Source organism: Thermobia domestica, chromosome 5, assembly GCF_964235325.1.
Source record: "Thermobia domestica chromosome 5, izTheDome1.hap1.1, whole genome shotgun sequence".
Classification (NCBI taxonomy): Eukaryota; Metazoa; Arthropoda; class Insecta; order Zygentoma; family Lepismatidae; genus Thermobia; species Thermobia domestica.
The window spans coordinates 160,714,983-160,739,008 of record NC_137458.1 but is presented as its reverse complement, the minus strand read 5'-3'; the positions used below and the strand labels follow the sequence as shown (position 1 = coordinate 160,739,008).

Sequence of the window (24,026 nt, the reverse complement as noted above, 5' to 3'; positions counted from 1 at the left end):
TCTGAAAATGTATTGCCTCGTACAAGAAAACAATTTAGGTATGGATCAATTATCTACAATTAGATTAGTGGCGTTTTTGGGCGTTTCATTTTAGGGGCGCCTCAAATATATTTCAAAAAGAACAAGCTATATACACGAAATTTTTCTTAAATGCATTTTTGCGTACAAGAAAGTGTTTCAGCTAAGTTTCAAGTTACTCAAATTAGTTCAGTGGAGTTTTCGAACTTCATTTGTGAGCGGAAAATTTTTAACTTAAAATAGGTCTTAATATCATCATGAAATTTTGTAAAACTACCTTTCTTGAGTGTAGTAAAGAGATTTAGCTTAGTCTCAAATTTCGACAAAACTTGCTTACCGGCCTTTTCGGGCTCTTCATCTCGGGAGTGCCTCAATTATATTTAAAAAATAAAGGATCTTCAAGAAAATTTGTGCAAATACGTTGGAGCGAATAAGAAAGCGATTTAGTCATGGTTCAACTACCATAAATCACTTTATGGAGTTTTCGAGCGCTTCCATTATATTTCAAAATGAACAAACTATCTTCACAATATTTTGTGCACATGCGTTTTCAGGTACAAGAATACGATTTAGCTAAGACTCAAGTACCGCATTATTGGTAGGCTCAAGATTTCATAAAAGAGCTCTTATGATCACAGTTTAGTCCCAACTTTTGAGAAATTAATTTGGAGACATTTTTAGAACTTAAAGTACTAAAATTTTTAGCTTAGAAACCGATCAAACTATCTTCGTGAAATAAAAAAGTCCAATTTTTTGCGTGCGAACTAGCTATTGGAAAGATCAAAATACATAAATTATCTATCGTGAATATTTCGGCATATAATGCGACTATCTGTAGATCCTCCTAGAAAACAACTTAATGTACACAGCTTCAGCCTTTTTATTAAATTTAAATACGAAATTAGCTTTGAATCTATTTATATAATGCATCATATGGAAACGTAGATCTAAGAAACCTGTTATCAAAGGAATTACATCAATAACATCCAAAATTCGCCTATTACGTGGAGAACAAGTGTCTTTTGCAAAGTGAGTACTGGAGATGAAAGTGTAGTAGAGTAACAGCTCCGACCAATGAAATTGTCATATCTGTTACCTCCTCTCTTTACTTTTATTGTAACACTGATACCAATACTATTTTTTTTAAAAAAAAAATACGATATTTTTCTTAAATTCTGCATTTATTTTGTATTATTCATTTTATTTACACTATTTTAAATTTTATAAGTTAGAAATCTAAGAGTTCTAAAATAAATAAAATATTCTAGCATAAAAGTGAATAATTATTCTAAAGTTATATACCATTTGAGAAAGCAGCAAAAATATTCCAATTAATTACAGAAATTATACATCAATGAATGATTTTAACGAACTATTAACATATATAAAAGAAAGCAAATATTTTAACCTGTGTGTTGCACTTTGGGGTATTTTCTCCTACAATATTTCGCAAACTTCAATGTTTGGTTATCCATCTAGTTTTATTCTCCGGATTACTTGTTCAATTGTTTAATTCATATTTTTAAACAGAGAGAGAGAGAGAGAGAGAGAGAGAGAAAAGAAGAAAACATTAATTAAGGAATTCAACAAGTAATCTGAAGAAAAATACTAGATGGATAAGGAAACTGTGAAGTTTCCGAAACATTGTAGGAAAAAAATACCCCACGACGCACCACACAGGTAAACAATATTTGCTCTCACAACGACTAAAAACGAAATTATTATTCAAGGCTTTAATAACTTGGTTTGACGTATTTAAATCTTGATTTATACATATCAAACACTACTGAAATATTAAATAATACGCCTATATACATGGTGAAAAATCGTACACACAATCATACATTAGTACGAAAACGTTAATATAAATACACATGAACGTGCCTGACAGATTTAGAGGGTTAATAATCACAGTCGTAACACCTAATTGAATGCTGACTAATAAAACGTACGGAAATCAATTTTTCAAACTAGAAATTACACTAACCTTTTTTTACATTCGTAGTAGACGATATTTCGGATAGTCCGTTTTCAAGGACACAACGGCTTAAATAATATGCATAAATAGAAACGAAATCTGACCCAAGCAACCGCTTATAATTACTAATCTGGTTACAGTTTTGGCTATTTTTTTCAGTAAAATTTCTCATGCTATTTGCTTCAACATCAGTGGAAGTTAATTAATTTGTATACGATTAATGCGTATTTGCGGAGCAACGTATTAAAAAAAAAAAAAGACTTATATTCTAAATTTTCCCACACTCCTAAATTTCCCCACACGAAATGCTGTATATGTGATTGTGATAAGTGCACTTTTACCTAATTATATATTCGTTCTTTCTATCATAGATATTTCAGCGTATTAATATCATTTAAATAATATTAATACGATCAAATACCTTAAGACAAAAATAATATCTAAATTGGTATGTAAATATATAAGCTGATGAATTTCCACTAGTGTTAAAGGAAAAAGGATGTAAATGTCTTGCTGCATAATATGATTTAACTTGTGTGACCTTGCACTGTAAATGAACACCTGGTTAACTGTCTGAAATATTCGAGATTATATCAATCTACTAAGAATATAAAAAGATTAGTATAATTTCTCATTGAATGTTTGTATTTTCCTTCTTTTTTGTTTCTGCTGAATCCCTTCCATTGTTGTTCTGACCGTATCCTGCAATAGTTACTTAATAGACAATTACTCGATACATTTAACACCAAACGAATTACAACTTCTGCAGTATGACCATTCGAACACAAATCCAAGACATCTAACATTTCTCTACTCTGGAGCTCTCTGAATGTTAGTTTCCTTGCCACTGTTCTTTGATTTTGTACTTTTAAATATTCTTTCTCATAATCCTTGCATAAAATTTGAACAATAAGAAAGTTATAAACAACTGTATTGAGAACAACATTTGTTGGATACGTAAGTTTTCCTCTGTCTAAGCGTTTCAGCAAGCAACAGTTTGTATCATACGCTACTTCCTTGTCTGAAACCAACATTTATTTGCACTCTTCACACTTCAATTTTTTGGAAGCAACATAGGAACAATATCCTCCCAAGTAAACAAGAACTGGTAAATATGGCATATTATCATCAACATTAGTCACTGGAACATCACCGTAGCTGCCAGTAGCAATTTTTAATTTCATGAACGACTGAAAACGTAACTCATTCTCAAATATCTGACGAAGGGTCACACTATAATTAGCACCTGACATTTGCCTGTACATACCGAATTGTGATTCCAAAGAGTCAGTTTGATATTTGCCTGGCAAAATATAAGTCATGCCCAATTCACTGGTACAATAAACAGCCAGTTGCATGAGGGAATCTGATGTCGTTTTCAGCGCTGGGAAAGTTTCTCTTGATAGTCTGCCAGTATTTGAATTCATTCCATCCCACCGATCTAACCAGTTGACAAATTCACCCAAAAAGGCAAATCTCGGGTCCTCAACTGATGCTGTTAAAGGTTTAACAAAAGTGTCGTTCAAACGGAGTCCTTTCATTGGTGATTTAACATTGACAATTCTCTACCACTGTTGTATAATTTCAATGAAGTTGGCAGTATCCTCGTAGTAGGGCAAGCTATGCATCTTTCCAAGTCACGAACACCCACAGCAGTAAATTCGTTGAAAACTTGTAATGCTAATTTTACATTTTGCCTTTCAATATTGGTAGGAGCAAGTGCCTTCAGCGGTAGTCGATATCCATATTTTGCTAAACTGTTACTTTCTAAATTGTGAACCTGCTTAAGAATTGAAAATGAAGCTGTCTTAATATTGTCATTTGATTCATACTTAAAGTCAGGATACCACAAGCATTTTTCTGCATTTTTTTTACATTTAACCAATTATTTCGCACACATTTTAGTAAATGTACAGGCTCAATAACATAAAACAATGGCCTATTTTTTATCACAGGGATGGAGATAAACAATACTTTGAACTGGAGGAGTTGTAAACAACGACACTGCCTTTCTGTTGATTGAATTATTATCTGTCACAATGCATATCACTTTCAATCCTAGATTCTCCAAACCTACGATAATTTTTTTACACACAGAATGCAAAACTATAGCATTGATTGTCTTAGCCAATAATGGACAACGTCTGCATATAATGACTGGATACTGGAGATCATAAAAACATGAGCACTTGTTGCAGCATCAGTGTTGTCAAAAGCTGTCCCAACAATGTTACCTCCTTTATAGTCAAAGAATGGCCTCAAGTGAATTTCGTCTATCATCAACACCAGAGCTTTGTCTTTTGATTGTAAATAAGTGTGCTTTTGCTTCATATAACTAAGGTAATCACTTTCAGATTGCTCGCTATATATACTAGTGGGAAAAGGACTACACACACCACGCAATGTAGAGGGATGCGGTAGAATTATATATCCTGAATTTCTAAAAAAGCGATATGCATGTAGTGCAACTGAATGTAATAATGCAAAGGACACTAACATTTCAGGTAAATAACGGAACTGGAACTTGCTACTTGTGAGGAGAGAGACTTGCTGAATAAGGAACGTAACAATATTTGTTCTTTCTTCACCAACACTGTTTTTAACCGATGATAACAAAGTTTCTATTATTTTAAAAATGCAATTCACATCTGTGTCTGTATTTACTGCGTTCTCTATTGATTTCAGTTTATCAAGTATGTCCTGAATTTGTGGTATATTGCTAACTTTACAAGGCAGTTTCCGAATTCCGTGCATCGAATTCAGGCTCACACTTCCAACATATACATTAACTTCCATGATTACAGAAATGCATACAGACAGTGTTATTTTCGGACAAGGCATTAACTCCATATGATAAACAGTTGCACTCGCATTCTGAAAATGACCTAACCAAAATGATTGTAAATCCAGTTTACCAAGTTTCAGTTTCAGTTGTTCTACCGATGATACAGTGGTTTCTTTCTCGTGTCTGAGAAACTCTTCTTCACTTTTCCGAATGATCTTCGATATTTGTTCTTCTTCCTTTCTTAGAAGTCGTTTGTTTGGACTTTCCCTTACGGCCGCTTTACCACTCAAACAGGTTGGGTAATTTGGTAGTATCGTGGGTACTGATCTGTGTATAAGCTGCGGTACAGACAGTTTTGCAGTAATCCGCCTGCCTGACAGTTTTGAGTTTTCTCATCAAAAGCCTGAGAATGCCATCTGATAGAGTTTGGTGCAAAATGTAGTTCACAAATCTGAAAAATACGAAATAAAAAACAAATTAAGATAAGACAATATTAAGATGAACTATATACGTAAATACAGTGATATTTCGAGACTTACAGAAATGACGGGGGGAGAAAGCTAAAGTCCTTAGTATAAAATCTCAGAGTTATGGTTTGTAGACAAAATGAGGGACAATTAAAGGATTAGTGAAACGAAGGGAGTTATTAAAAACGGAAGGATCCTTAGAAACCTATAAAATGATTTTATCCATCAGAACATGGGGACATTGCGTGTAGTAGAAGAGAATCAAGCCTTAGAAGCAGAGTTCCGTACTGCACTATGAAATCATGTATTCCTCCTCTTAGGTGAACTGAATCGTATGTAAGTTGACATGGTCCTGATTATTGTAATGTGATGAGAAACAAACCAGGAACATAGAGACGTTAAAACAAATGCATGAAACGTTAAAGTATTTAATTTACCTTTATGTGCTTGCATATTAACGTAAAATAGAGTAAAAATTAAAATACCTACTTTAGTATATGTTGTTTTCTTTTTAATCCTGATATTTCTCCTTTGATAAAAGTATCAGTTAAGAGGTATTGAAATACTGGGATAAAAAGAAAAACAACACGTATTAAGGTAAATATTTTACCTTCCTTTATCATACGTGAATATTGCATTTCATAAGTAAAGAGGAAATTGGAAAATTAAATCACTAGACCATCCGAAAATTCAAAAACAGTTCAAGCTAAGTGGTAAAAGATTTTTTTAGAAAAAGAATCTCAACATTTATTTTGCAAGCTTAAAATAACAACTAATAGTTATTTTAAAGGTAACGACATTATCATAACCATATCTCGTTTACAGCTCTAAGGCAGGCAATTTTGAAAATGTCGTAGCTTATAAAAAGAGTTCCATCGTTCCATGAAAGCAATGCATTATTATTTGTATATTCAATAAAATTAAATAGCGATTAATCTCTCTTATCATTAACAATTTTGGCAACGAATATCCTTAATCAGAATTCAAACTCGAAAGGATCAACATAGCAATAAGATAATGGAATTATTACATACCTATTAATGATGAAAAAAGATATAAGTCAAAAGATAAAGGCAAATTAAGGTAGAAAGATGAAATTGTAGCGAATTAAGCTACAGTAATACTTACCTTGCTATATTTGGCACATAATTGTCTCTGTGAATGTTTCGTAGCCATTTAGACTGAAGTTCCGCGTCTTTCGGAAATAAAAAAACATGAACTTTTGGTCCATTCTTATAATTACCATTACATCCTGGTACACAGCAGATGTACGGCATATCTGAAATTTATAACAAAACTTGAATTCACTCAAAAAATATTGATGCGTTAAAAATAGTGACACAGTAAGATAAAATTAGTACATTAGTAGAATCTACATAGTTTTCTACAACTATAAATTCAGAACAGTCAAAAGCCCAAAACTACACTTGATATTTACACCATACGAAGTTCAAAGCTACTATATAGTGCATCTTTACCTTGTATTCTACTACAGGGACGTACACAGCAATTTATTTTCAGGGAGAGATTAATATGAGTACGAACTGTATTGAAATATGTATAATTGCTCCTAAAATTAGGCAGAATTTACAGAAAAGACGTGAGTTCGGGCCTTAACGTTCTTGTACAGTCAGCGACTGTAATAAGTGGAGGTTGGATACATAAGAAATGATAGCTTTTTCCAGTAGCAGGATAGTTTCACTCTATGTCTGATAGTTGGACAACCAACATGACAGCAAATACGTGCCCGAAAACATAACATGCCAGGATATTCCTCCACTTGGAGGAAAAAGTATTACTATCTGAGAGCATCACTTAGAGAAACAACCACGAGATAAATCTGCAGAAATTCCATTCACTTTAAGATCAAACAGATAGAAATTAATGCAAAGGAAACGAAAACAATAATACGCATCATGCAGAGACCGAAAAAGTATGGAAAGCTAAACAAAATAAGAAAAGAAGGAAAGGAAAGAGCAAAAGACATGGGAATAAATTAAATTTTAACACTTAAGGATAAACAGTGTCCGTCTTTCCCCCTGCCCCCATCGTGGGTTTTCTCCCTTCATAGGATAAATCTCTTTCAGTATCAAACGCGAACATCATTTATAGTGTTGGAAAAAATTTAACTCGGTCTAGGCCGAGACTCGAACCCCACACCCTTAGAATGACAGTCTCACGCGGTATCCACTTACCTACACAGGCTCTATCTATAAGTCAGCTATTACCCGCGCTGTTATCAAACGTGTTAACTCAGCCATTGTCGGTGAGCCACCCCAGTTCCATTTGAAGTTTAAATTTTATTTACCTCACTTAGCCATCTATGTGTGTGTGCGTGTGTGTCGAATTGATTTTGGATTAAAAGAGCGACTTCGTAAATTTACGGAACGCGTGTTAACACGACAGTAAGGACATCTCGTAACGTCGTTGTTACGTAACACACGCAATGTAAATAAAGTTTCAAAACCAGAAGTCGGAAGATATGCCGTGGGTAAGTCGGTAAGACGTCTGCTTGCTGAGTGGAGAAAGCCGGGTTCAAATCTGGGCTGTTACTTTTTTTTTGTTCCGTTGAAAATACATTTCTATATTTTTGCGTTTGAAATTGCTTTCTTTCATTTTTTTGTAGATTATCTTAAATTAGTGAAGGCCAAGTAAGATCAGATTACATATATGTCTGTTTTATCTGTGTGTACAGTCCAGAGATGGAGTGAGTCAATTGGGTCAAGATTTGTGAGTAGGTCAGTGGATCGTGGGTCAACAGGACGTGATTCACTGTGACACACCACCCACCGTGACCTCTCTGACTCACACTGACCCTACGTTTTAAATTTTAAGGTCTCCCTCTTTATTCGGCCTCCCTCCTTATTATTAAATTCAATGTATAGATAATTATTCAGTTGAGTTGATTTTGAGTTTAGCGCCCTTTTCAGCAGCGAGTCTATATGAGACGGGACCTACTGATTAACATAGAAACCGAAAAACATGAGCTCCCGTTGGGAATCAAACCAGGGTCTTCCACGCCACAGGTATATAATAGTGTCTTATATAGCAGTTAATATTTTTGCTATAAAGTATCAAATAACTAAACATTTGATGTAAATAAATGAGAAACCTAAAATATTGCAGATTACTGCAATTGCGATTTAATTCAATTTTAAGCATTATACATCCATATGATTGTTAAAGTTGCTTTATAAAGATGCAGATTATGAATTATAGTAATTTTTTCAATGAAATGAAATTAAATTAAGTTTGACGTCCCATGCTTATGTCGGCGAGGTAAAGGAGACGGTGATGATGAGAAGTGAACGAAAATTGTGCAACGATGTAGGTAGGAGGAAACAGGAGAATCCTGAGGAAACGAACGCACACGGTGTTTCTTCACCACAAATCTGACTTTGTGCAAGCTGGGATCGAACCAAGGACCCCATGCACCAGAGGTGAACGCTCTACCACTAAGCCACTTTGGCCCTATGAAAAATACAACCATATTTATTCTCTCTCTCTCTCTCTCCATTTTTATATAGGTATCAGAAGCATGAATAATTTTCATTTTGGGGGGTGCGGTGGCTCAGTGGTAGAGCGTTCACCTCCGGTGCTTCGGGTCCCTAATTCGATCCCAGCTCGCGCCGTTTGGACTTTGTGGTGGACAAACGCCGTGCTGGTGGGTTTTCTCGGGGTTCTCCCGTTTCCTCCCACTTTCTTCATTCCACCATTTCACTCCTTTCTCATTATCACCGTCTCCTTTAGCCTAACCGGCATAACCATGGGACGTTAAACATAAAGATTTCATTTTATTTCAATTTTTGTTTTGAACGTATGGTTTCAAGCTGGTATTAAACTCAGAACTCTGATCTTAATGAGTTGAATTGATTTGGAGTTTAACGTCTCTTTCAACAGCAAGACCATATGACGTGGACATATTGATTAACGTAAAACCCGAACCATGTAAACTCCCGCCGTGTGGTGGTGATTGTGATTTTGAGTTTAACTGCCCGGTCAGCAGCGTGGCTATAGGAGACGTGGACCTACTGATTAAAATGGAATACGAAACACATGAGCTCCCACCGGGAATCGAACCCGGGTCTCCCACGATAAAGTCGTGCGTACGCTAACTCCCACCGGGAATTGAAATCTGTTCTCATTGTAAGAATGTTAACGTTCCTTATTTTACCGGTTTTTGTATAACTTCATGGACCAAATTTCACAGAAGTAAATCCCCACGGTAAGCAGGTTTGCATATCCAGACTCCTAAGTATGAAAACATTTACGCTCACTTCAACCTCAAACAATTCATGAATTGAAGAATAAAGGATAATATTCCCGATAAAGTATATGGTTTGAAAAATACCATATAGGAGAGGGACATATCAGTCCTTTCTGCTCATGGAGTTATTAAAACAGGATCATCGGGCAGTGGTCTTTACCATTGAAAGATATTGCTTCTAAAATATTTCCAAGTAACTTCCAATTTTCTTGTTCTTGTTGTGGGGCTCAATGGTAAACCGCTTACCCTGGTGCGTGTGGTCTTTATTGTTTCGATCCCCGGCCAAGTAAGTTTGCGTTGGACAAGATCGTATCCGTAGGTTTTCTCAGGGTACTCCCGCTTTTTGCCACTTTTCATTCAACCAATTCTTCTATCATCATTGACTTCCTTTAAACATTGGAGAGGTCTTGGTCCCTTGAGCATTGCGGTGATGTAAGAAATCAGATTCGATCCCAAGCATTTGGGTTGTGATGTAAACCTTTGCTATGGTTCAGTCTCAGTATTTTATTACGCGAGGTAAAACCATCCATACAGCTATAAATGTTGTTCTATCTTACGCAACCAGGTATTGATATTGAGCCAATGCGGAACCACATTTTTGGCGCTTTGAGGCCAGGAACTGACTTCGAACATTACGCTGTTTTCAAACGACTAGGATCTTTCCAATGTTACCATCCGCGTCCAACAACCCCATGTTTAAAAGGGGAATAGAAAGAACCCGTGTCTAAAACTTCCGGACCCAGTTTCTTGACGTTCAAGTTTAGGGATCGACTTCTGACATCACAATTGTGCTCAACGGATCAAAACCTTTCAAATGCCGCCAACGCCGTCCAACAACTTCATCTTTAATAGGTGAATAGAAGGGACCCGAATCCATAACGTCAGGACGCCATTCCTTGAGTTGCGTGGCCTGGGCCAGACTTCTGACATTACTACTGCACTCAGGGGACCCGGACCTTTCCAACGCTACCACTCGCGTCCAGCAACTCCATGTCTAACATGGTCGTCCTGACGTAGGAGGATCGACTCCATGCTTTTTTCATAATTATTCTCCAAATGGATTTGTATACAAGGTAGTTTGGCAAGTTTAGCAGCAGGTCTAAAATAAGCCTCTTCAGAGTGGCTCTTATTTGTTAAAGAATACATAACGATCGCTTTTGGCTGTTGCAATGGTCTGTCTAAGCGGCTTGATAAAAAAGAAAAAACAGCGTAGCATAACAACAAAAAGGTGTTTCTGTTATATGTTAAAAATAAAAGCACAGAAAGAAAAAGTCAAAGTTTGGTAAGGTGAGTGTCGGGGGACGCCGAATTCTACTTCGCCCCGGGCAACGAAATTTCTAGCTACGGCTCTGAACTCCAACACTTATCGGTCATTCAGAGTCTCATCCCTTACCTACAACAGCGTAGTTTGATTAACCTGTTATACCAAAACGTTTGGAAAGAACCTTTGAGTGTGACTTATTGATAGCTATGCAATATGTTGACAGAGTGCTAGTCTTCAGTTTAGCAACGAAGGTGCCCTTAGGCGAAATTTCACGTTGCTCTCTACTTTTGTCTGTGCCTTGTAAATCGTAACATTATGTTTAAAGGCAAGCAGAAACAACGTCAGTTGCAGAGCCACTGATAAGGCGTTTGTGTCTTTTACACAAATAATTTTTGCCTGATTGCTGTTTGAAGCCTTTTTGCATTATACACTATAAAACAACATATCCAGATTCAGAGAAATACACAGAAAGTTTAAAGAAGAGGGTTAAAAATATCATTATTATTCAGATGCTTCATTATTATTATTATTATTATTATTATTATTATTATTATTATTATTATTATTATTATTATTATTATTATTATTATTCTTGAGTACAGAGATACAAAGAACAAGAACTCCGTCACTATTAACATGGAAGCGAAAATGACTTCGAATTGGAAATAATAGATCAATGCATTTAATTTCGAGGAGAGGCTATAGGGCAGACACGGATCCAGGGAGCGATCGGGGCAATTGCCCACTCCCACGGAAGAGGAAGCTTTCTTATTTTATATATAAATAAAACCCATCCCAAAATTTGGAGCTCTTAAAACTAGCTAAGTAGCAGTACTACAATCCACTTCCCCCCCCCCCAGAAGTCCGTTCTGGATCCGCCCCTGCTACAGGGGTACTTTAGAGTTCACTGCTTTTCCTTGCAATCCACGCTCATTGCTGGATAAGTATTATATTTTATTATATTATTTGTCAAATTGAGCGAAATAGTTTTACAGCAGCGGCAAATTCAACAATTAGGTTTTGGAAAAACAACTCATTGGTTCAAACACACACAGAAAGAGAGAGTCCATTTGTTCGGGATGTTTTTTGAGGTTCGCGGCGTCTCCCAAGAAGAAATCTTGCTAAAACATATGTTGTTTTTAACAAGGAACGTAAATGGGTATCAGGTATATCAGTACTTCAAATGAAAAGCAAAAAGAAAAGAGAGATAAAGACGAGTAATTTCCTATACTGTATTTTTGGCATTGAAGAATACCGTTACTGTTTTATTGATCTACTGTACGCACTTCTGCGTTTTACTAACCAACCCACAATCATGCTATATATACCATATATCGGCTAGGTCCAATCTGCTGCCAATGCGCCTTTTCTTCAAGGAACATTTTTTTTATTATTATTATTACACGCTCAGAAACAAGGATAATCACCCGAAACCTGAGAAGATCTGGAGAATGACCCAGTAACAATAAACTGACAAAGGGAAGGAAATACAAAAGTGGAAAACTATTGTAATCCAAAGTCGAGGCATTTTTTCTTGCAATAACCGACCCTTCAAGTCGGGGGAAGTTTCTTGAAATAATAGTAATATATTTTTAACTTGCTCCTTATTTTAGCTTATGTAGTAATTTAAGACACAAAGATGTATCGCAATTTGCAATACATTTTTCAACTTGCAGTGCAAACATGTAAATGCAATGTTGCATTTCCATGTTTGCGCTGCATTGCATTCCCATTTGCACTGCAAACTGCGATGCGATACTCCATTTAAAAAATGCAAGGAGATTCCTGACCAGTTGTTCTTTCAGAAAAAATGTTCAGGGTGAGGGGAGCACTGCTGGTACTATTCTATTTATTATTGTATTATAGACGTAATATTTGGGTCTCCTCCGGGGGGCACTATCAGAGCTCCGGGAGGGGGGCAGTGCCCCAAAAACATATCTGGAAGAAATACTGTTCCTGACACCAAGATAAGACAAAAGATAATAACAAACCTGGGCGCACAAATGCTTAATTTCGGAGTTATAGGCTGCCAAAAACATGAAGAAATGAACTTTAAAGGTCCATAGCTACAAAACTAGGCGACCTACCGTAGTAGGGTCAAGACCTTATTTAGGAACTAGTACGTGCGCTATCCAAATATCCATGTTTCAGAATTCTAACATACTTCTGCAACAATTTTTATACAGGTATTTGGTGAGTACTTCAAATTATATGCACATAGCCAAAGTTCCTCTATAAAAATTGTCGCATGTGTACTCTAGATTCTGAAACATTGTATTTTTGGATAGCGCACATATTAGTTTCTAAGTGAAGTCTTAACCCGACTACGATAGGTAGGGATGCGCACGAGACAAGATTTGAGGCTTTCTCGTCTCGAAAATGTACTGTAAAAGTGATGTCTCGACTCGAAAAATGTATTCTTTTTTATTGCAAGAGCTGTGTCTCGACTCGAAATTTGTCAGGAAAATTCTGTCTCGACTCGTCTCGTGCGCATCCCTAACGATAGGTCCCATAGTTTTACAGCTATGAACCCTTAAAGCCCCGGATCCAGGATATGATCAAGGGAGCGACTAAATCACTGTTTGCCGCTTTATCCAGTGTAAAGCAGGATTGAAGCCTATTTTATCCAGTGTATACCTGAGTGTCAAGAGGGCTGTAGCTCCCCTTGGATCCGCACCTGTATAATATATATATATATATATATATATATATATATATATATATATATATATATATATATATATATATACATATATATATATATATATATATATATATATATATATATATATATATATATATATATATATATATAACTGTTTCTGAGTGATTAGTTTCTTCAAAACTATTTTTAAAAATATGTGAAGAGTTTTGAGACATTCGAGTCGAATCAAGATTTTTACGAGCAGTCTCGATTCGACTCGAATTTTACAAATTGTGTCTCGACTCGTGCACATCCGGTTCGGTTCTCGGTTCGGTTCGATATTGAATAAGCTGTGAGCCAAGCCGCACAAGTCGTTGACAACCGTAGACCCAGGCAGAACAGTTTTAAACATGTTTGCCTGGCACGCTATAACTTTTAACAAATTTTGGCCCAAGCACGAATACTTGATCCTCCGGAACTCAAACCTAGAACCTCGTGAACGATGTCCTTGTGTCCTAGATTTCACGACTACCGAAATCGGCAGTTAACTAGTTTTTACTATTCAGATGGAAACCGTCTATCTTTCAAGCTTAATTACAGAATTTAATAATAATAATAATAATAATAATAATAATAATAATAATAATAATAATAATAATAATAATAATAATAATAATAATAATAAGTTGTAGTGGAAGTAGCAACATTGATAATAATTATATTGTTTATGCAGAATAAGTGAAAAAGGAACTTGAAACTACACACAAGATTTGGCTCGATTTGGCTCGACTCGACTCGAAACTCGATCCAAATTCGAGTCGAGTCGGAAGAAATTTTTCGAGTCGAGTTCCCGAGTCGAGCTAAAAGATGTCTGTTTCGAGTTGAAGTTTAAAACAACTCACTCGAACTCGCTCGTGCCCATCCCTAACCACTGCCCCTGAGTGCAGTAGTAATGTCAGAAATCAGGCTCAGACCACGAAGCTCAAGGAATGGGGTCCTGGCGTTATGGGCTCAGGTCCCTTCTATTCACCTATTAAAGATGAAGTTGTTGGACGGCGTTGGCGACATTTCAAAGGTTTTGATCCGTTGAGCACAATGGTGATATCAGAAATCGATCCCTACTCTTGAACCTCAAGAAACTGGGTCCGGAAGTTTTAGACACGAGTCCTTTCTATTTCCCTTTTAAACATGGGGTTGTTGGACGCGGATGGTAACATTGAAAAGATCCTAGTAGTTTGAGGACAGCGTAATGTCCGAAATCGGTTTCTGGCCTCAAAGCGCCAAAAATGTGGTTCCGAATTGGCTCAAAATCAATACCTGCTTGCGCAAGTTAGAACAACATTTATAGCTGTATGGATGGCTTTATCTCGCGTAATAAAATACTGAGACTGAACCACAGCAAAGGTTTACATCACAACCCAAATGCTTGGGATCGAATCTGATTTCTGACATCACCGCAATCCTCACGGGACCAAGGCATCTCCAATGATTAAAGCAAGTCAATGATGATAGAAGAATTGGTTGAATGAAATGTGGGAGGAAGCGAGAGTACCTGGAAAAACTCACGAATACGACCTTGTCCACCACAAACTTACTAGACCGGGAATCGAAACAACAAAGATCCCATGCACCAGAGATAGAGCTCTACCACTGAGCTATCGCGCCCAACGATTAAAGCGTCAATGCTAATATAGAAGTTGGTGGAATGGAAAGTGTGAAGAAGCGGGAGTACCCTGAGAAAAACCACGAAGACGATCTTGTCAACAACAAACTTACTTGACTGGAGATCGAAACAATAAGGACCCCACGCACCAGAGGAAGCGCTCTACCACTGAGCCACCGCTCCCAATGATTAAAGCAAGTAAATGATAATACAGGAGTTGGTGGAATGAAGAGTAGGAAGAATCGGGAGTACCCTGAGAAAACCCACGGATACGATCTTGTCCATTACAAACTTACTTGGCCCACCAGAGGAAGCGCTCTACCACTGAGCCACTGCGCCCAATGATTGAACCAAGTCAATGATAATAAAGAATTAGTGGAATGAAATGTGGGAGGAAGCGGGAGTACCCTGACAAAACCCACAGATACGATCTCATCCACCTCAATGTTAATTGGTCCACCAGAGGAAGCGCTATACTACTGAGCCACCGCGCGCAATGATTAAAGCCAGTCAATAATAATAGAGGAATTTGTGGAATGAAAAGTGGGAAGAAGTAGGAGTACCCTGAGAAAAACCACGGATATGATATTGTCCACTACAAATTTCCTTGGGTGGTGATCAAAACAATAAGGACCCCACGCAAAAGAGGAAGCGCTCTACCATTGAGCTGCCGTGTCGAATGATTAAAGCAAGTCAATGATAATAGAAGAATTGATGGAGTGAAAAGTGGCAAGAAGCGGGAGTACCCTGAGAGAAGCTACGGATACGATCTTGTCCACCGCAAACTTATTTGGCCGGGGATCGAAACAATAAGGACCCCACGCGCCAAAGTAAGCGGTCTACCATTAGCCACCGCGCTCAACAAGAACAAGAAAATTGGAAGTTACTAGGAAACATTTTAAGAAGCAATATCTTTCAATGGTAAAGACCACTGCCCAATGATCGTCTTTTAATAACTCCATGAGGAGAAAGCATTGATAAGTCTCTCTCCTATATTGTCTTTTTCAAACCACATACTTTATCCGGATATTATCCTTTATTCGTCATCCGGATGTAATCAGTTATCCGAATGTTCTATTATCCAGATGTTATCCGTTATCTTAATTTTATAAATTATCCGGATAAATCCATTATCCGGATATTATCCGACATCCGTTATCCATCATGCGGATAGTATCCGTTACCTCTATATTATCCGTCATTCGCTATCCGGATATTATCAGTCATCCATTATCCTGATATTATCCGTTATCCGTCATCCATTTTGTTGTCCGTCAACCGGATATTGCAAATCCGGATAAGTTTCTATCCGATATCAGTATAAAAATTATCCAGATGTTACAATCCTTAATCACCATCGCAGGAGCTAAATATCTTCAAAGTCTGCTACACAAGAGCGGGGGCGGATCCAGTGGGCGATCATGGCGATAGCCTCCCAGAAAGGGAATATTTGTTATTTTATATATAAATAAAACCCATTCCAGAGTTTGGAGCTCTTAAAAGTAGCTCTAAATAGGAGTATTACCAACCACCGAGCCCCCAGAAGTCCATCGTAGATCCACCTCTGGACAAGAGAATGGGAAACACTTATTATTCACATTCAGTTTGCGCATCTCAACAATATTTTCTTTCACTTCTGCATTCTACTACTGCATTCTAGTGAACTGTAATGTCTTTTATGTTTAAAAATAATTATTAATTTTTCAATAATTGTCAATGTTTATAAGTTCAGTAATTCACCATGAATAGAGTCAACTAGAAGTGTTTTTGTAACGAAGAAATAACAACATGAACTGTGAAATGTCTTCTTACAAACTGTCGAGAGTTGAGAGTCGAAAAACTTTGCTCTTTCGTTTACCGATTACCTCGAAACCGCGGTAGCCAGAATTAGCCCAGGATAGGGGACTTATATTAAGAAAATGAAAATCTTAGGAAAATGCAGAAGTCTTTTAGTCTGAGAGAAAAAAGGAATGAAATCTTTAATTTTTAGTTCTGTTAGTCTTGTAGCTCTTAGTCCGTACCAAAGTTCTGATAGAAATATAGCCAATGAATTATGATTATTTTGTAGAATATTCCACTTTAATATTACAGGAAATTCATCTTCCGGCTTGCTTGGTTGTGAAAAGTTATAGAGTGTATTGGTATACTATGTAAAGTATGTGTACTGTCGCTGATTTGTGATAACAATCAGAAACAGAAGTAAAAGGTAAATTGCAGTAATAGTTTTCTGTTAATTTTTATATTCAAGGGGACACGGAAAACCTACTTTTATCTTAACATTTGTTTTTCTTAAAATTTCTATTCGGGTTCACATTCTTCCCCCTCAACATTGAATACGGAAATGGAGAACTTATTTAGAATTTGATTGTTGATTCCAGTATATTTCAAGCATCACTTCTCGGACCTGGGCCTGTGATATGTCGATAAATCGCTATCGTTGATATATAAATATATATTATCATATATCAACATTCGATATCGCGAATATATGGACATGAATATATCATTCGAAATTTTCGATATCGATATTCGGGGGGCGGCGAGGTATAAGGGGCCCCTAAGACTTGCGATGGATGAAGAAATTAAACTTACTTATTACAGTATTGTTTTCTAATCATAATATCTTTATTACCACAAATTGCAATGTAAATACATCCACTTGCAAATTTGCAATATTATATGGTATAATCTCTTAGGCGCCAGAACTTTTCTGTTCCCTGAAAAAAGAAACAAAAAATCACGTGCAAAAGCAAGTGCTTCGAACTTTGAACTAGAATTTACCATAACAAAGTTTTTTTTATTTCTCTCTCTTGGAGATTGATTGATTGATTTTGAGTTTTACGTCCCGTTCAGCAGCGAGGCTATATGAGACGTGGACCTACTGATTAAGGTGGAATCCGAACCACATGAACTCCCTCCGGGAATCGAACCCGGGTCTCGTTACAAATCTGAGGATAATAATGGGAAAACATACTTTATATTTTGTTTTCAGCAATGGATTTTAGATTTGCAATTGATATTTTGTTCCGTCTTAGCCGAATTTGAAACAAAAGAAGTTTCCAATGGGTTATTCAAAGAAATGTTTTCCGCCTCCAAATGAAAATAGGAAGACACTTAGAAAAACTTATTATCGGGTTTTAACACACAAACATATGATTGATAGAGTATCGACCTAAACCACTCGACCATTTTGCATGCTTTTGCAGGCTTTCTTTTAACCTTTGTGAAAGCAGTTTACTGTTCCATACTCGCTTTTGTTTATTGCGATACGACTATGAGTTCTCAGTGAATATTTAGACGTCACAGCTCTTGCAATGTATAAAAGTGTTTGTAGAATAAATCACATTCAATTTTACGTCCTAATAACATATGTAAATCAGGTTGAATTCATGAAATGATTGAGGTTGGAGTGAACGTAAATGTTTTCATACTTACAAGGAAGGGTCACGCAGTGGCTCCGCAGAGATCGGAACGAGACCATTGTGTTTGCATTTTATATGTTATAACTAGATGGATCCCAAAGTTATACGTGCCACCGGGGGAATATCGTGAGTTACAACATATTTTGTAATGTAAGAACTACAAAAAATTACCATGCAGAATAGTTTGAACCGTCATTTGTTCGGAAATGGTTGAGTAAGTGAAAAACTCTGCCAACACTTATCCCACCATTTTCAACGAGAAACTTTTTGTGGTAAGAAAAAATGCCCCAGGGTCCCCCGCGGGGTCCCAGATGGGGTCCAACTCAAAATTTTCAAATGGCAAGGGGGGTTAAGTGGCACATCATTTGAAATCTGTTGTAAAATGAAAGAAAATGCAGCAAGTCTCGACTCTCTACAACAACCGTGTGCAAAAGGGCGACGGGTCAAAGTGTAAATAAAATCTTAATTGGAAAGTCCATGACTACCCCTATAAATCGGAAACGGTAAAACAAATGTGGAAACAGGAAAGAAAGCGTGGCATTATTTTCAAAGCACAACGTGAAAATGTCTTGTTCCAGGGTCCCCACATGGTCCCAGGTGGAGTTCAACTAAAAAGTTTCAAATGGCAAGAGAGGTAGGACATCGTTTTAAAGCTCTTGTTAAGTGAAAGAAGATGGAGCACGTCTCGACTTTCTTCGACAACCCTGTCCAAAATTGCGGCGGGTCAAAATATAAGCAAAAGCTTAATTGAAAATCTATGGCCACCTTGAATCCAAGAGACAGCTTAAAACCTATATCGAAAGGATAGGCATACCAAACTGCTGAAGCTAGGAAAACCAAATTTGGCATGAATGTTGATCAGTGGATGACGAAAAGATGCGAAATGTTCAAAAAACGAAACGTCTTGAGTTCAAAATGCCATAGTATGTATCGAACGCATGTCCAGCTCAAACCACTGGTGTTGGAGGTAATCCAATATGGCTGCCAGCGTGAAAAATGAGTTTGTATATAAATATGTTATTTCTTGGAATACTGTAATTAAACCAACAAAGTTTGGCGCAACTCGAAGTACTGAAATGCCTTACACATGGTTTGGTACTACTCGCCAATCTTGCAAATGATTTTTTTTTTTTTTTTTTTTTGTATATTTGGTATTGCTTGGAGTATTGTGATCAAACCAACGAATGACATACAAATGTAACCGCCACGAATACGCAGTTACGAATTACAATAGAGCCACCCACCTACTGGTGCAGCAAGTCCTTTATGCATGAACTACGTATGACAAAATTAGTGGAAGTCAGAGTTGTGTGTTCATCGCATATTCGTTATATTAAAGTAAATGATGGCGAGGGAACCAAACAAAACATATATGTGTTGTTACCGAATGAAATTATAGTTGAGGTGAATCGAAATTCAATTGTTCTTTAATCTTCCTATTGTTTCTAAATGTATAATAGAGAAAAATAGAGATTTAAATTTGTACTGTTATGAACGACATAAGTTTTAACCGGCCATCTTGGATTCGAGGTGGCCATAGTTTATCAAATAAGCTTTTGATTACTTTTTGACCCGCCGCAATTTTGGACAGAGTTGTCGTAGAGAGTAGAGACTTGCTCCATCTACTTTCATTTAAGAAGATCTTGCAAACGATGAGCTACTTAACCCCTCTTGCTATTTGAAACTTTTTAGTTGGACCCCACCTGGGACCATGTGGGGACCCTGGGACAAGACGTTTTACCTTAAATTGTTGTACTTTGAAAATAATGCCACACTTCCTTTCCTATTTTCACATTTTTCACCGTTTCCGATTTATAGGGGTGACCATTGACTTTTCAATTAAGTTTCTGTTTACATTTTGACCCTCCGCCATTTTGCACAGGGTTGTCGTAGAGAGTCGAGACTTGCTGCATCTTCTTTCATTTTGCAACAGCTTTCAAACGATGTGCTACTTAATCCCTCTTGTCATTTGAAAATTTTGAGTTGGACCCCATGTGGGACCCTGCGAGGATCCTGGGCAAACTTTTTTATCCGAAAAAGTGTGTTCTTGAAAATGACGGGATACATATTATCCGAGTTTTCCATTTACCCAACCGTTTCCGAACAAATGATTCGGTCAAAATATTCTGCCAGCTTTGTAGTTCTTACATTACAAAATATATTGTAACTCACGATATTCCGCTCGGTGGCACGTATAACTTTGGGATCTATCTAGTTATAATATATCAAATGAAAACACATTTGTCTCGTTCGGATCTCAACGGAGCCACTGCGTGACCCTTCCTTGTTAGGAGTCTGGATATGTAAACCCGCTTAACGTAGGGATTTATTTCTGTGAAATTTGGGACATGGCGAATAAATACGAGTGAGCTTGGAAATGTGAAAGTTCATCTGAATTTGTTTTACAATCACTTCAAAATACAACTTCATATATACTTTTAAAAAGCCAAACCTATTTTGAAAAAAAAATACTGTACTCAGGCTCGAACCGCCGCCCTCCGGTTCTAGAAATTTAACAGCGCTATTAAGCACGCTTGACCACAGAGGCAATTCACGAAAATGCGTTGTGATATAGCTAATAGAATCGCTCCAAGCGCAGGTTTACACTTGGAATTTTAAATAGCCAGTTTCTGTCTTTTTCAGTAATTCCAACTGAAGATATCGACTGATTTCCCATATTGGAACTTTGCGTGAAGTGTGAATTGTATGCTCATTTCAAAAATGCACTATTTTCTGTTCTTTCAATTTTACGTATTTGTGAGTGTTCCTAAGACCTGTTGTGTGCAGCGATTTTCACACAGTTCAGCGTTTTACTAACCCCCGGAGGCATAATATGTTAAACGTAGGCAGCATTCTGTTGTTATCATAGTAGTCACTTGTAAAGACACACCTAGTATTAGTTTTTTTTTTTTTTTGTTTTTGTGTTGACCTTGAAGGACCAACAAATGCCTTTCGTGAAGCTACAAGTTTCTTTAACTTTATACTTTATAGCAAGAATATTAACTGCTATATAAGACACAATTATATACCTGTGGCGTGGGAGACCGTGGTTTGATTCCAACGGGAGCTCATGTGTTTCGGATTACATGTTAATCAGTAGGTCCCGTCTCATATAGCCTCGCTGCTGAAAAGGGCGCTAAACTCAAAATCAATTCAACTCAATCATTATCTATACATTGAATTTAATAATAAGGAGGGAGACCTTGAAGGAGGGAGGCCGAATAAAGAGGGACACCTTAAAATTTAAAACGTAGGGTCAGCGTGAGTCAGAGAGGTCACGGTGGGTGGTGTGTCACAGTGAGTCACGTCCTGTTGACCCACGATCCACTGACCTACTCACAAATCTTGACACAATTGACCCACTCCATATCTGGACTGTACACACAGATAAAGCAGACATATATGTAATCTGATCTTACTTGGCCTTCACTAATTTAAGATAATCTACAAAAAATGAAAGAAAGCAATTTCAAACGCAAAAATATAGAAATGTATTTTCAACGGAACAAAAAAAAAAGTAACAGCCCAGATTTGAACCCGGATTTCTCCACTCAGCAAGCAGACGTCTTACCGACTTACCCACGGCATATCTTCCGACTTCTGGTTTTGAAAGTTTATTTACACTCCGTGTGTTACGTAACAACGTTACGAGATGTCCTTACTGTTGTGTTAACACGCGTTCCGTAAATTTACGAAGTCGCTCTTTTAATACAAAATCAATTCGACACACACACACATACACACACACACACACACACAAACATATATATATATATATATATATATATATATATATATATATATATATATATATATAGACATATATATATATATATATATATATATATATATATATATATATATATATATATATATATATATATAGACATATATATATAGATAGATAGATATGTTGGTGCACCAGTAAGCTCCCAAGAGTACAGATTAATTCATTCTTGATTTTAATCTACAGAACAAATGTTTTTTTATGAAAGCAAGGGGACTGCTACCCATAGATGGCTAAGTGAGGTAAATAAAATTTAAACCTCAAATGGAACTGGGGTGGCTCACCGACAATGGCTGAGTTAACACGTTTGATAACAGCGCGGGTAATAGCTGACTTATAGATAGAGCCTGTGTAGGTAAGTGGATAACGCGTGAGACTGTTATTCTAAGGGTGTGGGGTTCGAGTCTCGGCCTAGACTGAGTTAAATTTTTTCCAACACTATAAATGATGTTCGCGTTTGATACTGAAAGAGATTTATCCTATGAAGGGAGAAAACCCACGATGGGGGCAGGGGGAAAGACGGACACTGTTTATCCTTAAGTGTTAAAATTTAATTTATTCCCATGTCTTTTGCTCTTTCCTTTCCTTCTTTTCTCATTTTGTTTAGCTTTCCATACTTTTTCGGTCTCTGCATGATGCGTATTATTGTTTTCGTTTCCTTTGCATTAATTCCTATCTCTTTGATCTTAAGGTAAATGGAATTTCTGTAGATTTATCTCGTGGTTGTTTCTCTAAGTGATGCTCTCAGATAGTAATACTTTTTCCTCCAAATGGAGGAATATCCTGGCATGTTATGTTTTCGGGCATGTATTTGCTGTCATGTTGGTTGTCCAACTATCAGACATAGAGTGAAACTATCCTGCTACTGGAAAAAGCTATCATTTCTTATGTATCCAACCTCCACTTTTTACAGTCGCTGACTGTACAACAGCGATGCTATTAAAATAAACGGACAATTTCAAAAGACTATAGAATACAGATCAAAATTAGTCCCGAGTTAGTTCACCAGTTGGAAATACGTTTTAATTTAATTTGCGTATCAGTTCAAGAAGCAAATAAAGATACGAAAATTTGACTTCACTCTAGCTTTGAAGGACTCATCTTATAGTTTTGATTTAAATTAATTCCACGAGAAAAACGTTTAAAGCAGCCAACCCTGTCCAGGACCGACCCTCTGCGTACGCCCCTGCTGTACTGTATAGAACATAATACAATATCGAATCTAATTTACTCTTCACGCCCCTCCACACACTGTGCAAATTGACGAGAGGGTGCCAGGAATTCCCCCCTGGCAAAAAACTTTATCCTCCCTCTCGAGAAGATAATTTTTATCCTTGGTAGGGAGAACTTTCCCCACACTCTCTATATAGTTTACGTATGTGAAAGCTGAGTGTGTATCTGGGTGAAATTCATCCCGCTGGGAAAAATGTTCAATTCGCACACTACCGGTATCTTTGCAAATACAAAAAATAGCACTTACAGCCAGAGCTGTTATATAAACTATTTAATGCTTAGTAATTAACAATCTGTATTGTGATTAGTATTTAACAACTCCTATGTTCAATGGTGAGTATAGTGACTTACTATTAATATAATTACTATGTAATTACATTATTTTGTATTCGTATATAAGTATTAATAGCAGGGACGTACGCAGAGGGTGGGTCCTGGGGGTCCGGACCCCCCGAAATTTCAACTTTTGTATAAATTTAGCCTAATTTTGGGGGCAAT

At 36.9% G+C, this 24,026-nt stretch overlaps 1 protein-coding gene and 1 long non-coding RNA gene across 2 annotated transcripts in view; one reads left to right on the top strand and one right to left on the bottom strand.

The window, feature by feature from the left end:
- The window catches only part of LOC145686216 (uncharacterized), a 113,673-nt gene that overhangs the window by 25,865 nt on the left and 63,782 nt on the right, over positions 1 to 24,026 (top strand). The gene's annotated exons all lie outside the window — the stretch shown is intronic.
- Positions 1,331 to 6,501, bottom strand: LOC145684715 (uncharacterized). The gene is made up of 2 exons (XR_014131373.1): positions 6,377 to 6,501; positions 1,331 to 5,232 (listed from the first exon to the last, which is right to left on the bottom strand). It is a non-coding gene; the product is annotated as an uncharacterized LOC145684715 (long non-coding RNA).